Here is a 15,191-nt window from a genome sequence, read left to right on the forward strand (position 1 = left end):
CAATGGCTGAGGGATTACCTTGGTTTCTCAGGAAATGAAAGTCACACAGTGCCCCAGGAACCATAGACTCTAACTAGGAAAAACTATGATGCATACCTCTCAAGGCAGCTAGACCAGGCCAATTCCATGACTCCCTGCAGAAGACAAAACTTGTCACAGCAGCAAAATGAGTCAAGCCCAGGAAAACTCTTGGTAACTGCAGTATTACTAGGATATAGAACAAGCATCATTTATTTCATTTCATTATTATCCTTGTAAGTGTTCATTGTACATGAAACAGTGCCACAGCAGGGCTTTCCATAAAATAATATACTTCACTGAGCATATTTCCCTCATACTCTTCTGCTGCCTTCTTCTTGCCTCTTCTGTTTTTTCTGCATTGTTCCCTTGGACAATTGTGTTTGTGTTTTTATGCTATGTATATAAACCCATGATTTTATGTATAACCTTTATAAACCACAAAGGGGAAAAGAATCTGTGTGCCTGATTATTCTTTTCATTGCTTTTCTTCTTTTTTTATTTTTCTTTAATTTGTTAGTTTTGAGAAAAGGTATCAGTGCATAGCTCTGAGTGTCCTGGCAATCGCTGTATAGACCAGGGTGTCCTTGAACTAACAGAACTGACTGTTTTCCCTCCTGAATGCTTAAATTAAAGACATATGCCACCATACCAGTTCTAAAAGTTGTTTATCCATGACTGGCTTTATTCACTTAATATAATTTTTGGTTTGCATCCATTTTCCTATTAACAGCATAAGTTTGTACAAGCTAGTGGTTGAACAAAATGGGTATAGAGCAAATATATATCACATTTTTGTGGATGCTTGCCTGGTTTTGGTTTCAAGCTAAACAATGGTTGTGTAAAGAGAATTTAGAAACATTTCTGCTTTATGGAAGGAAATCATGCCTGGTGCTGGATCCAGAACTGGTGACATCATGGTTCTAAGAGGAGAATCTTCTTTCTACACTTTACTAACCTAGTAGATTCTTAAATACAATATAATGTTTATCCTTATACCTACAGAGAAGTATAGTTCCCATAACTCATCTAAGAAATTTGGCTTACAACAGGTAGAGACCATTACAGAGAATAATAAGAGAACACCATGAACAAGGCACAGTGTGGTGCCAGCATGACCTGATACATCTATACACAAAATCTATAGCTAATGCTTGGGGATCATAGTAGAAGAGTGGATGAAAAGACTGCAAGAGCTAGGGTAACAGGAATTTTGCTGTGAGATTGTATCTACTAGAAATCTCAGAGATGATATACCCCTAAAGTCTCAACAATGTAGCTTCATAAACAACACTTGAGCAAGGATGATATTAATAGATGTGCTAACATGGAAGGGTTGAATCTTATGAATCTTCAATCATGGAGGAAGAAGTAGAGTTAACCAATAAATGATGAGATTGGGAGAAATAGTCTTCCCCAGGAATGACTCCCAATTGGTCATCAATCAGCACTGAAATGTTATACATACAAGTAACACTGTCTGGACTAAACAGGTTGTACTTACATATTTAGGAATGTGTGTGTGTGTGTAATAACAATGAAACAGAGACTATTAATTTGAGAAAAATTATGGTATAAACATGGGGAGGTTTGGAGAAAATCAATAGAGAAAATAATGTAATAATGGTTAAATTTCAAAAGTGAACAAAATTTAAATTTAAGATGTTTGTTTCACCAGAAGGTCCACATTTTTTCACTTTTCACAGAATATTTTCTTACCATTGTTATAAAATTAGTTTGCATACATTCTACTAAGTATTCTGCTAAATGACCTCCTTGTTAAGTGCAACACTATACTTTTCCTTTTACTACTAATTTTTAGATATTCTTCTCATATTTGACTATGCTGAGTACTCTAAAATGGGGCAGATTTGATATTTGAAAGTTAAGAAATAAATTGATGACAATAAAATGATGTCACAAATGTATAATATTTGTGTCTAAGGTCCTTAGATGGTAAGGCACTGCTGCTGAAGATCCATTATACTTGAATCTTAGTCATCATGAAGCTTCATCACTACTGAATAATCTATACAGTGTTGGAAGTTACCATAAATCTTACGACCTTGTGAACTCTGAGAGCTATAACAACAAGAAGCCTGGTGCAACAGTATCATGAACATCATGGGAGTAACCAACCACTTAAAGATTGAATTGAAGATCACAAGATGGAACCTAAGGCTGGTACCATTATCAAATACAAGAATATCTGGCTATGGAGTACTTAGACCCTGGGGAAGAGAATAATACTATTATTACATTGGAGATATATATATATATATATATAATATATGTTATATATATAATATATAATAAATTGTTTCCTACACTCCTTTCTTCATACCAAGAGATGAGCATATCTTGCAACTTTCATCAGAAAAGCTTCTTTTTGTGGTCTCTCATGATTAACACACAGGGATACAATTGTTCAAGGTGTTGAGAATCAGAGACTCTGGAAGGCTCACCTTAAAATGGGGCATCTGGATCACACATCTCCTTCCCAAGGCTCAGATAGCATCAGAGAAGTAGAGCCAGAAAGAGTGTAAAAACCAAATGTGGTAGATGATTCCAAGGCAACAGTTTTTGTCAAGAAAGAACGAGCACTTGAACATGTGAATTCACTTTTTAGGACAGTATGTGCAAAACTTGCACCAGATCAAGCTAGACAAATCCCAGCAGAGTGGAGAATGTCAGGAAGGCCCACCACTTATAGATGAAACACTGTTGGGTACAGATGGCTTCTAGGAGAGGAAGTGTCAAATTTCTTTAAGTAATAAACTTTTAAGAAGCTACCCATCCTTCCATAGATACCCCTGAAGTAGATACATAGTAGGATCAGTACATACTCACAGTGTTGTTGTTGTTCTTTTTTTGCAACACATTAAATTTATTTGGGAATAGTGATGGGAAGATATAAAAAAGAAATTGGAAAGGAGATAATGGGGTGTGCACTTGACTAAAACTCATGAGCATGTATAATGCTCAAAGAAACATTTTAAGTAATAAATGTTATTAAGCTTTTAAAAAAGAACTAAGTTGACTTCTGTTCAAGAAGTAAGTGAAGTGTGGATTCAATGAACAGAGACACTCCACTTACTTTCTCACAAATCTGACCTCAAAGTTTCTAGCACCTTCTGCAGCAGACCTGCTTAGCCTTCAGAGATCGTGAAACCTCAGTGCTGCCTAAAAACACATTGTCTCTTTGGAGATATTCACAAGAAATACTTAAGAGTCTTTGTTAATTAGTAACAGAAAAAGTTTCATAAATGTTCTTGTCTCCCACAGCAAGTGCTGTCATTGGCACTGGAGGTGAAATGAAAATTGCAGTTCTGTAGGGAGGTGAGGTCAGAGTCACAGAGGTCTACCTCAGGTTTGAGCTGACTTTATTAAAGAACTGCTTATTAAGAGTCAGAATCGGCCCAATGAACCCACCACCCTACAGACACTTGAAGTGTCGTGTGTACTTTGTATTTCAGCTGTGGTGGAAGAGCCAGCGAACGAGAGAGACTTAGGTAAGTGCCCATGTCTGATAATGGGAATCTGGGGTAAAAACAGATCTGTGGAACAGAGAATGAAATCACAAGAATAATTCCATACCTAAGAGGTGAGTGAGAAAAGTGGAAGTGTTCCTAACCTGTGGCAGTCCCGATTGGTTCTTATTATAAGTCCTACACTGAAGGTGACTGTGGGTACATCAGGATAATGCAGGCCATCTGTGAAGGTGCTGAAGGACTATTGTAATTAGTCAGTGTGATAATTCACTTTACACTCCATGATGTGTTGACTATATTTGAGGCATTTTTATTATAGGTGAACTTATTGTGGTTTCCTGCCCATGGTGGACACTAAAATGGAAATATAAGAAGCACACAAATCTGTGAAAGTATAAGATGTGAATATCTGTGTGAAGTAAAAAGTATTCATATGTAACACTGAATATGTCATCTCATTATAGAGGCAATAACTGAGTCTGTATCAAATGGCCATTGGTATTATAATTGGTTTGAAGCATCTCCTTTTTGAACTAGGGAGGGCAATATGGAAAGGAAGTTATAATATAAGTCTTGGGCAATGACAACCAGGACCCAACATGTAATGAATTATATCTCCTGGATTAAACATATCCACTAAGCAGAACCTAATGCCATGCCTTTACTCACTGTTTATTGTTGTTGGTAATAGAACATAGGGCCTTGTGGTTGGCAGGCCAGGGCTTTACCACTCTACTACATTTTTATCCATACTAGTGCTATATCCATTGCAAAATGTTTAAAGTTTCACATCATCTGACTGTTCTTTATTACTCACATGCATCACCTCTATTTGAATGCATCAAAAAATTCATTGTGATAGATTCAGCAATATACAAATTAAGAAATGAGCTAGGGATGGTGATATATTCCTTTGATCTCTGCAATCGAGAAGCAGGGTTGGGCAGGGTTTGGTGAGTTCAATGCCAACATGATATACATAGTGAGTTACAGGACAGTCAGAGCTACATAGTCACATCCTGACTTTAAAATACCAACGACATGAAAATATTAGTAAATATATACCCTTTTCAAGTTTCCTGGACTGGACTCTACACATTCTCACTCCCTCATGAACACATTTCTAAAATATTAGAAACTATGAAATTGTATTTGGAACAGTACTACCTGCCTCCATGAACATGGAGTAAATCAATTAATAGGGTAGTTTCTATTGTCTTCTCTAATCATTTAGTAGGGTGTTCTACAGTGCCAGTGCATGGGAAAGAGGAGAGTCTGAGTGTCTGGTAGTTCCTAAGGTCTCAGCTCATCTCCCTACTCTGTTTAAACTTCTTCAAATCCTAGGCTTCACTGTCAATTCTGCCCCAGTTCTTGACTGATATGTGACTGTGCCTCAGTTCTTGATTGACAGCTGACTGTCCCTGCCTGACTCCTGAATGTGAGAGACAATGTTGTCCTCCTTGGGGCTGCATGAGTTAGCATGATGCTGATTCATAGATATGATGTACTGAGAGTTTTCTGCCACACTGCTACACTGATGGACTGTGTAACACACTGCCTTCTTTCCTACCATTTCCACACTAGACTAATGACTGGTGCATGATTATCCCAGACACAGTTTCAATTGAGACACTGAACATTTCCCCAGTATCCATTCATCAGATATTGTCTGTTCCCTTCACATTTCTCCTGGCATATTTTACCTTTTTTTTTGCTGTGTAGTATGTAAGATTTCATCACATTGGATGCCCACACCTCTGTAATAACCCTGATCCAAGTCTACACACAAGCATGTGTGTCTATGTACTGTCACTTTTCATAAGATCTAGGTCTTAACTTAATATGATGAAGGTTGTCACTTGAACCATCATTGAAAAATGTTTTGTGTTCTTAATAACTTTTTCTTACCTAAGACAGTCATGAGGTAGTGACCAAAAGACCATTGAGCACTATCTTAGTCTGTATTAAGCAACTTCCTGAAGAGAATCACTTCTCACCTAGCAGTCTGGAATACATTTTTTTGTGGAGCTTTTAAAGGCAAAGATCCCAGAAAACCTCCATCCTTGTTGGTAATTGGCAGGGGAAAGTAAAGCAAAGAAGCAGTTTAATAGAAGCCAAAAACATGTTGTTATCAGGGACATTTTGACCCCTAGTTTCTAGAATGGGGTTGATATTTTACCACAGGACTTTTGCAGAAAAGGTTAAAAAAGGAAAGAGTGAGTTTCAGGTAAAACCAGAGGTAGCTCCAGCTATGACAAAATGGAGGAACCTTTGCTATATCAAAGACCATAAATATATTCTAAATGGTGTTATAAATTTCTCATTACTTATCTGCAAAATTTAGACAAGACATACCTTAAGAATTGATATATTTAAGGTTTGTGCTCTTTTTTTGAAGTTGTCTTCATTTATACCATTACTAAAAATTACCATTATTTTTCTGGAATTGTATTTGTATATTCAGGCTCTCAATTTTCATTCTTTATCATACGCCAACATCACATCATCCTGAGTGCTTCACTTTCTATGAAACTTGATGACTGTCCTTGCATCAATATGTACATTCTGAGGTATTCAGCAATCTCACACTAAGATAAATTGAAGGTAACTACTCCTGCCAAAATTTGGGGGGTGAGGTCTTTTTATGTGATCTAGGCTTGTCTTGAACTCTTGAGCTTCCAGGACTCTCTGCTTCAATCTCTCAGTTGTTCCATCCTCTCAGGATTAAATGTGTGCTCCTCCACGCTAAGAAACAATCATTTGTTTTTTGTTCTTTTTGACCAGAGAAATCACATGATTATAATCTAAAGTATATGGTACTGAATCACAGACTGGACTTCTAGATTATGCCCTTCAGAATCGTTTTCTTATTACAAACTACAATTGGAATTCTGGGAAATATCTCTTTCATGTTCTACTATCTAGTCCTTTACTACAAAGAATGCACATTAAAGGCCACAGATTTTATTCTTATGAACTTAATGGCAGCCAATGCCTTGTTTGTTCTCTCTGAAGGAGTGCCCAACACAATGGCAGCTTTTGGGCTCAAGCAGTTTTTGAATGATTTTGGATGCAGGCTCCTAATATATATGCATGGATTCAGCAGGAGTGTGTCCATTGGAACCACCTGCCTCTTGAGTGTCTTTCAGGCCATCACCATCAGTCCCAGGGAATCCTGTTGGAAGGATCAAAAAGTCAAACTTGTAAAATTCATTGGCTGCTACATTTCCCTCATCTGGGTCTTGTACATGTTGATAAATTTCATTTTCTTTGTGTACACATATATTGGAAATAATAGCAAAAATGTGACAAGAAATCGAGATTTTGGATACTGCTCCATTGTGGGGCGCAGTGAAATCAGTGGCTCACTCTATGCAGCATTGGTGGTGTATCCTGAAATCTTCTTTTCTGTGCTCATAGCCTGGTCCAGCAGCTGCATGATTGTTATTCTGTACAGACACAAGCAGAGGATTCAACACATCCGCAGCACTCACGGTTCCAGCAGAACCTGCCCTGAGTCCAGAGCCACCAAGAACATCCTGATCCTGGTGTCTAACTTTCTGGCTTTTTATACTCTCTCTTCCATCTTAAGAGGCTGCATTGCTCTTTCCTATAATCACAGTTGGTGGCTGGCGAACATCACTCGCCTCACTTCTCTGTGTTTTCCCTGTTTTGGACCCTTTGTTATTATGAATCATTACTCCATTGTATCCAGGCTTAATTTGGTCTGGATAAAAAAATAAAAATTTCTCAATTTTATTTTAAGTGTGTCAACAATATTTTATTATGTGATATCCAGTGGTTTAATCATCAATCACCCTCAAAAGTTTAATAAAGACCATTAAGGACTGCCCCTGTTGCAGGACTCCCACCAACACTCCTCATTGGACCCTACAATCTACAAAATCCACTCACTCCCCCAAAACACACCCATCACCCTGGAACCTCAGCAGCTCTCTGAGACACAGAATCCACCAGCTTTGACTAGACCAAGAGATGAGTGACTCTTCTCCCAGCCAATGAGTCTTGTCTGTAGGTCGTAGGCCCTGAGGAACAACCTGTGCTCCACCACCACCACCCACTGCTATCCCATTTGTAGGCCAGCAGGGAAGAATCCTGTGGGCATGCCTCCCCACCAGCATTCCCCATCAGACCCTGCAATCTACAAGACCCAATCCCTCCCCAAACTCACCCATTATCTTTTGACCCCAGTGGCTCCCTGAGACACAGAATGCACCAGCGCCAATTGAACCAAGAACTCTGGTTGGACTAAGAGTGCCAACTTGTCCAAGAGTGGACCCCTGAGACACAGGGACAGCCAGGACAGAGGAGACCAAGAGGAGCTCGTTCAGACTCAGACACCTCTTGCACTGAGTAGATGAAGACATGGGTAGGTATCAATGCAAAAAGTACACACAACAACATAAAGAGCACTATGGCACCACTAGAACCTAGCGGTTCTATAACAGCAAGACCTGAACATCACAATGTACAAGAAACAAAAGAAAAGGACTTTAAAAATAACTTTATGAAGATGATAGAGTCCTTTAAGGAGGAAATGGAAAATTCTCTTAAAGAAATCGAGGAAAAGACAACTCTCCCTCAGTTCCTCCAAGGCCAATTCCTCAATCTTATTCCCAAACTACAGCAGACCATCTACTGAGGCTTCCATTTTTCCCTGCACCCCACTTCAAGTTGGTCACACAGATCTTCTGCTCCTAACTTCCCTCTCCTTTTTCAGGTACTTTATCCCATCCCCCAACTCTAGCAGACACTCCATGGCAACCAACAAATCACTCTGACTACTGAAACAATTAACCTGACTGTAGATCTTAAACTATCCCTCCTTGCCTCCAAAGTCAACCCCCAGTTTCATCCAAATTTCTGCAGCAGATCAACTGGAGAGGCCTCCTTTCTCCTACTGAACCCATCTCAAGTGGTTTACACAGATCTTACCCTCCCAACTCCTTCTATAAACTCATTGCTCTACCCAGCCCCCAAATTCAGCAAGCACTCCCTGGGACCCCACAAGACACTTAAGACATGGAAATAGGTAGGCTAACTTCAGATCTTCACCTTTACCTCAGCTCTTCCAAAGCAAAGTCCCTAGTCTTATTACCAGATATGTAACAGACCACCAATCACATCCACATCCTTCCCACCATCCCTAGAGGGGATCACACAAATTTTCACCTACAAAATTCCCTTCCTACACTTATTGTTAGCTTATTCCAAACTCCAGGTCAAGACAATTTTAACACAGAAAGCTACAAGACATTTAAAAAAGAATTAATCCTAATAGTTTTCAAATTATTCACAAAAACAAACTATAGAAATATTGCCCAATTTCATTTTATAAGGCCACACTAATCCTGATACCCAAACCAGATAAAGACTGCATACAGAAAGCGAATTACAGACCAATTTCCCTTATGAACATAGGTGCAAAATTCTTAATACAATACTTTTAAACACAATTGAAGAACACATCAAAAAAAATCAACTACCATGATCAAGCAGGCTTCATCCCAGAAGTACAGAGATAGCTTAGTATACATAACTTCAGAGTTTTAAAACCATCATATAAACAAACTGAAAAACAAATGTCACTTTAGATGATTTAGATGCAGAAAAGATTTTTAACAAAAATCAACACCCCTTCATGATAAAATACTGAGAGGTTAGGGATACAAGGAACACATCTCAATATAATAAGGCAGATTAAAGCAAGCCAATACCCAGTATCACCATAAATACAGATAGACTCAAAGTAATATTACTAAAATAAGGAACAAGACAAGGATGTTCAGTCTTTCTGTACCTGTTTAAGAGTGTACATGAAGTCTTAGCTAGAGCAATAAGACAACTGGAGGAGATCAGAATTATACAAATGAGAGAGGAAGAAATCAAAGTATCTTTATTTACAGATAATATGTTAACAAACAGAAGTGACCCAAAAATTCTACTGGGATACTCCTACAACTGATCAACACTTTCAATATTGTAGCAGTATGCAAAATTAAATCACAGAAATCAGTAGCCCTCCTATATACAGTGGAACAAACAGACTGAGAAAGAACTCAGGGAAACACATTCTTCATAATAACTGAAACAATATATAATATCTTGGGGAATCTCTAACCAAACAAGTGAAAGATCTTTGCTGATCTTCAAAGTTCAATTTTCAGCTTCATATGGATACATAAAACACTCAGGATAATTAAGACAATCTGGAATAATGAAAGAAGTTCTGGATCTATGACCATCCCTGTTTTCAAGCTGTTTTGCAGAGCTGTAGTAATAAAAACTGGATAGTATTGACACAGCAGACATATTGATCTATTGAATTAAACTGAAGACCTTGACATAAATTCACACACTTATGGACACCTAATTTTTCATAAAGAAGCCAGAAACACACACTGAACAAAAGAAAGCATCTTCAATAAACGTTACTGGTCAAACTTGAGGGCTGAATGTAGAAAAATCCAAGTAGACCAATAATAATCACCCTGCATAAAATCCATATCTAAACCAATCAAAGACCTCAATATAAGCCAGATACACTGAAGCTGTTAGAAGAGATGGAGGGTAATAGTCTTTAACTCATTGGCACAGGAAAAAACTTTCTTAACATAACACTATTTCCACAGGCACTATAATCAAAAATAAACAAGTGGTTCTCATGAAACTGTGATGTTTCTGCATAGCAAACGACAATATCATTCAGACAAAGCAACCTACAGAATGGCAAAAGATTTTTTATCAATTCCACATCCAATAGAGGACTAGTATACAAAAATATATAAATAACTTGAAAAAACTAAAAGTAACTGAATTTTTTAAATTGAAAGTACAGCTGTATGTATATTTGGATATAAAGTAACTGAATTTTTAAAAAGTGAGTCTGCCCACAAAATATTTTTGACCCCTCTGTTACCCCAACAGATCTCATTCCTCAAGTTCATCCCTACTGCTGTAACAGAACACCAATTGCAGCCTCCCTTCAGCCACTGGTCACTGTTTCCAAGCCCCAAGATAAGGTATATATCCCTTGTTCAACCACAAGCAATGCCTGCCAGAAGACCAAGTAGCCTGCCTGCAGACCTTCTCTGCTCTATCTGTTCCCAGAGAGCAGTGGTTCTCAAAAACTTCCTAATAATGCAATACTTTAGTAGTTCTTTATGCTGTTGCTTTTGTGATCCCCAGCCATAACATTATTTCATTGATATTTCTTATCTCTAATTTTGGTATGAAATGGATCATAATGTAAATATCTAATATGCAGGTTTTCTGTTATGTGACCCCCAAAGTGGTCAGAACTCAGAGTTGAGAACTGCTGACCTATATCTGTAATCACCACAATCTCAGATGCCTAAACCCTAACATAAGAACACAGTTAATAACAGTGAGTATAATGTATCCACTAGAGCCCACCTATCCTACTACAGCATGTACTGAATATTACAACACAGCTAATACACAAGAAAAATAACTTTAAACCAACTATATGAAGACATTATAGTGCCTTAAAAGAGTAAATCCCTCAGAAATTCAGTAAAATAACAACAAATAATGGGAGGAAATGAGTAAGTTCCTTAAAGAAAGCCAGGAAAACACAAATAAACAGTTAAAGGAAACAAATAAAACTGTTCAAGACCTGAGAATGGAAATAGAAGCAATAAAAAAAACACAATCTGCCTTGTGGTTGTGTTGCATAGCTTTAATCCCAGCACTTGGGAGGCAAATCAAGCAGATCTCTGTGAGTTCAAGGCCAGCCTGGTCTATAGAGTTAGTTCTTTCACAGCCGAGTTCTTACATAAAGAAACCTTGTCTCAAAAATTAAAAAAAAATCTCAGAGATGTTTTGACTTGCATTTCCCTGATAATTAGGGATGTTGAGCAATTCCTTAAATGTCTTTCAGCCATTTGAGTTTCCTCTGTTGAGAATTCTTTGCTTAGTTCTATAGCCCATTTCTTAAATGGACTGTTGGGCATTTTGATGTATAATTTCTTGAGTTCCTTATATATTCTGGATGTCAGTCCTCTGTCAGATGTGGGGTTGGTGAAGACCTTTTCCCATTCTGTAGGCTGTTGCTTTGCCTTGTTGACCATATCTGGCTAAGATAAAAAACACTGAAGACACCTTATGCTGGAGAGGATGTGGAGCTAGGGGAACTCTCCTCCACCACTCGTGGGAATGCAAGCTTGTACAACCACTTTGGAAATCAATATGGCACTTTCTTAGAAAATTGGGAATCAATCTCCCCCAAGATCCAGCTATACCACTCTTGGGCATATACCCAAGGAATGCTCAATCATACCACAAGAACACTTGTTCAGCTATGTTCATATCAGCATTGTTTGTAATAGCCAGAACCTGGAAACAACCTAGATGCCCTTCAACTGAAGAATGGATAAATAAAATGTGGTATATATACACAATGGAATACTACTCAGCAGAGAAAAACAATGACATCATGAGGTTTGCAGGCAAATGGATGGATCTAGAAAAAATCATCCTGAGTGAGGTAACCCAGACTCAGAAAGACAAACATGGTATGTACTCACTCATAGCAGGATACTAGATGTGGAACAAGGATGACTGGACTGCTACTCACATCACCAGGGAGACTACCTGGAAAACAGGACCCCAAGAAAGACATGGGGATCGCCCAATGATGAAGAAATGGATGAGATCTACATGAACAGCCTGGACATGAGTGGGGGTAATGAAGGGCGAGGTTCAAGGGAAAGACAGCTTGGGGGACCGGGAGATCCCAGCTGGATCAACAACAGAGAGGGAGAACAAGGAATAGGAGACCATGGTAAATGAAGACCACATGAAAATAGGAAGAAGCAAAGTGCTAGAGAGGCCCACAGAAATCCATAAATATACCCCCACAGCAGACTGCTGGCAATGGTCTAGAGACAGCCCGAACTGACCTACTCTGGTGATAGGATGGCCAAACACCCTAATTGTCATGCTAGAAACCCCATCCAATGACTGAGGGAACTGGATGCAGAGATCCATGGCTGGGCCCTGGGTGGGGCTCCAGGAGTCCAATTAGCAAGAAAGAGGAGGGTTTATATGAGCGAGAATTGTTAAGACCAACATTGGATAAACACAGGGACAAATAGCCAAACTAGTGGAAACACATGAACTATGAACCAATAGCTGAGGGGCCCCCAACTGGATCAGGCCCTCTGAATGGGTGAGACAGTTGATTGGCTTGATCTGTTTGGGAGGCATCCAGGCAGTGGGACCAGGTCCTGTGCTCAGTGCATGAGCTGGCTGTTTGAAACCTGGGACTTATGCAGGGATGATTGGCTCAGCCTGGGAGGAGGGGACTGGACCTGCCTGGACTGAGTCTACCAGGTTGATCTCAATCCTCCCGGGAGACTTTTTCCCACCCTGGAGGACGTGGGAATGGGGGGTGGGCTGGAGGGAAGGGGAGGGGGCGGGAGGGGGAGAACAAGGGAATCCGTGGCTGATATATAGAACTAAATTATATTGTAAAATAAAATTAAATTAAATTAAAAAAATAAAATGAAAAGAAAACACAAACTGAAGGAATTCTGAAAAGGAAAAATTAGGCAAAAAATGAGGAAATTGAACAGGAACCACAGAGGCAAGCTTCACTAACAGAATAAAAGAGATGGAAGATAAAATTTCAGGACATGAAGAGACCAGTAGAATAAATGAATACATCAGCCAAGGAAAATGCTAAATCTAAAAAATTCCTGACATAATTCATACAGGAAATCTGGAACACCATGAAAAGACCAAACCTAAGAATAATAGTAATAGAAGGAGAATACCAGCTTGATGGCCAAAAATATTTTTAAAAATCATAGAATAAAATTTTCCAAACCTATAGAGTAAGGTGTCTATGAAGATAGAAGAAGTGCATAGAACACTAAAAAGATTGGACCTGAAAAAGGAAGGCCCCTTGCAACATAATAATCAAAACACTGAACATATAGAGCAAAGAATGGATATTAAAAGCTGCAAGGGAAAAAGATCAAGTAACATATAAAGGCAGACCTAATATAGTTACATCTGAATTCTCAATGGAGACTCTTAAAGCCAGAAGGGATTGGACAGATTCATTGCACACTCTAAGAGACAACAGATGCTAGCTCAGAGTACTATAAGCAGCAAAATTTTCAATCACCAGAGTTGGAGAGAATAAGATATTCCATGATAAAGTCACATTTATATAGTAACTACATACAAATCCAACCCCACTCAAGGTAATAGTAGGAAAACTGCCACCTATGGAGGTCAAATACACTCATGAAACAACAGGAAATAGATAATCTCCAATCATTAAATTAAAAGCACAGAATCTCTCATACATACACACAAACACACACAAATGCACCCATACACATAATTACACACACGCCACTATTAACAAAACAACAGGAATCAACGATCATTGGCCTTTGCTATCTCTCATTATCAGTGGTCTCAGTTCCCCAATAAAATGACACAGACTGACTGAATAGGCCATTAATTCGAATTCTAAGCTTTGGTCTTTGTTCATTTACGGAAGTCTGCCAAAATATTTGTTTTATAGTGTTCTTTGTAAACTGTGATCCACCTATCAGAGCTGTTTTATCATCCATTGCAGTATCGGTTTTTACATTAGGCATTGGTTTTTTCAGTTGTCCTGGAGAGGAATTTCTTCCACAATGGCTAGAAATGTTCATACTACATTTGATTTGGGGGCCTGCAAGAGGCCCCCTGAGGCATTTCCCACCAGTAAAGGCTTGCCTCGTATATCTATTTTTGATCTGCACTCACTGCTCCAATGTCGGCCTTTGCCACACCTTCTACATAATCCAGGAGGTGGTTGGGGTCTCCTGTTTAGGCTATTTCTAAAAGGAGTATTACTTCTAGGAGTACCCCACGTACAGTTTTTACTTCTATGACCTGGTGTACCACATTTAAAACATTTGGTAACATGGGGCCTTCTTTCACCTCTGGGATTTGTCTCTCCTATCCAAGCCTCATTACTGTAGTTACGAGACTCAACACCATTAGTATACTGAATCCATTCTTCCAAAGGAGCTGATCTGATCTTTCATGGTGTAAGTATTCTTCTGCATTCTGCATTAGCATTGTCGAATGCCAAGGACTCAGTTAATACTATTCTTAATTCTTTATCTGATACAGCTTTTATTATAGCTGTGTTCAGCCTTTGTAAAAAATCGGTGAAGGGTTCGTGAGATCCCTGAAATATCTTTGTGTATACCTCAGTTGGTTTTCCAGGTTCTGGGATTTTTTCCCAAGCATTTAGAGCTGCTGTATGGCATAGGGATATTGTATGCTCATCATAAGTGGCTTATACATTCCTGTCAGCGAAACATCCCTCACCAAGTATTTGATCTTGGGAGATCACAAAACCTCTGATTTTGCCTTGTTGTTCTAAATTTTTTGCCTCTTCTCTCAACCAGCTTTTCCACTGTAGCTGCTGGCTATATTCTAGAACAGCTGAAATTAACTGATGCCAGTCATCTGGGATGATTCTATGTGAGGTAGACCATGAGTTTAACATCTGTCTTACGTATGTGGAGTGTATTCCATAGGTAACTATGGCTTCCTTATATTTTTAAAGTCCCTTGTTGAAATTGGTTATAATGTATATGTATTATATGGCTCGGGGTGTGTGTC

At 38.7% G+C, this 15,191-nt stretch overlaps 1 pseudogene; it reads left to right on the plus strand.

The window, feature by feature from the left end:
• Positions 1-6,322: 6,322 nt before the first annotated feature.
• On the plus strand, positions 6,323-7,252 carry LOC128124235 (vomeronasal type-1 receptor 4-like; annotated as a pseudogene).
• Positions 7,253-15,191: the final 7,939 nt, after the last annotated feature.

Source organism: Peromyscus californicus, unplaced genomic scaffold (assembly GCF_007827085.1).
Source record: "Peromyscus californicus insignis strain IS unplaced genomic scaffold, ASM782708v3 Scaffold_4__1_contigs__length_199733344, whole genome shotgun sequence".
Classification (NCBI taxonomy): Eukaryota; Metazoa; Chordata; class Mammalia; order Rodentia; family Cricetidae; genus Peromyscus; species Peromyscus californicus.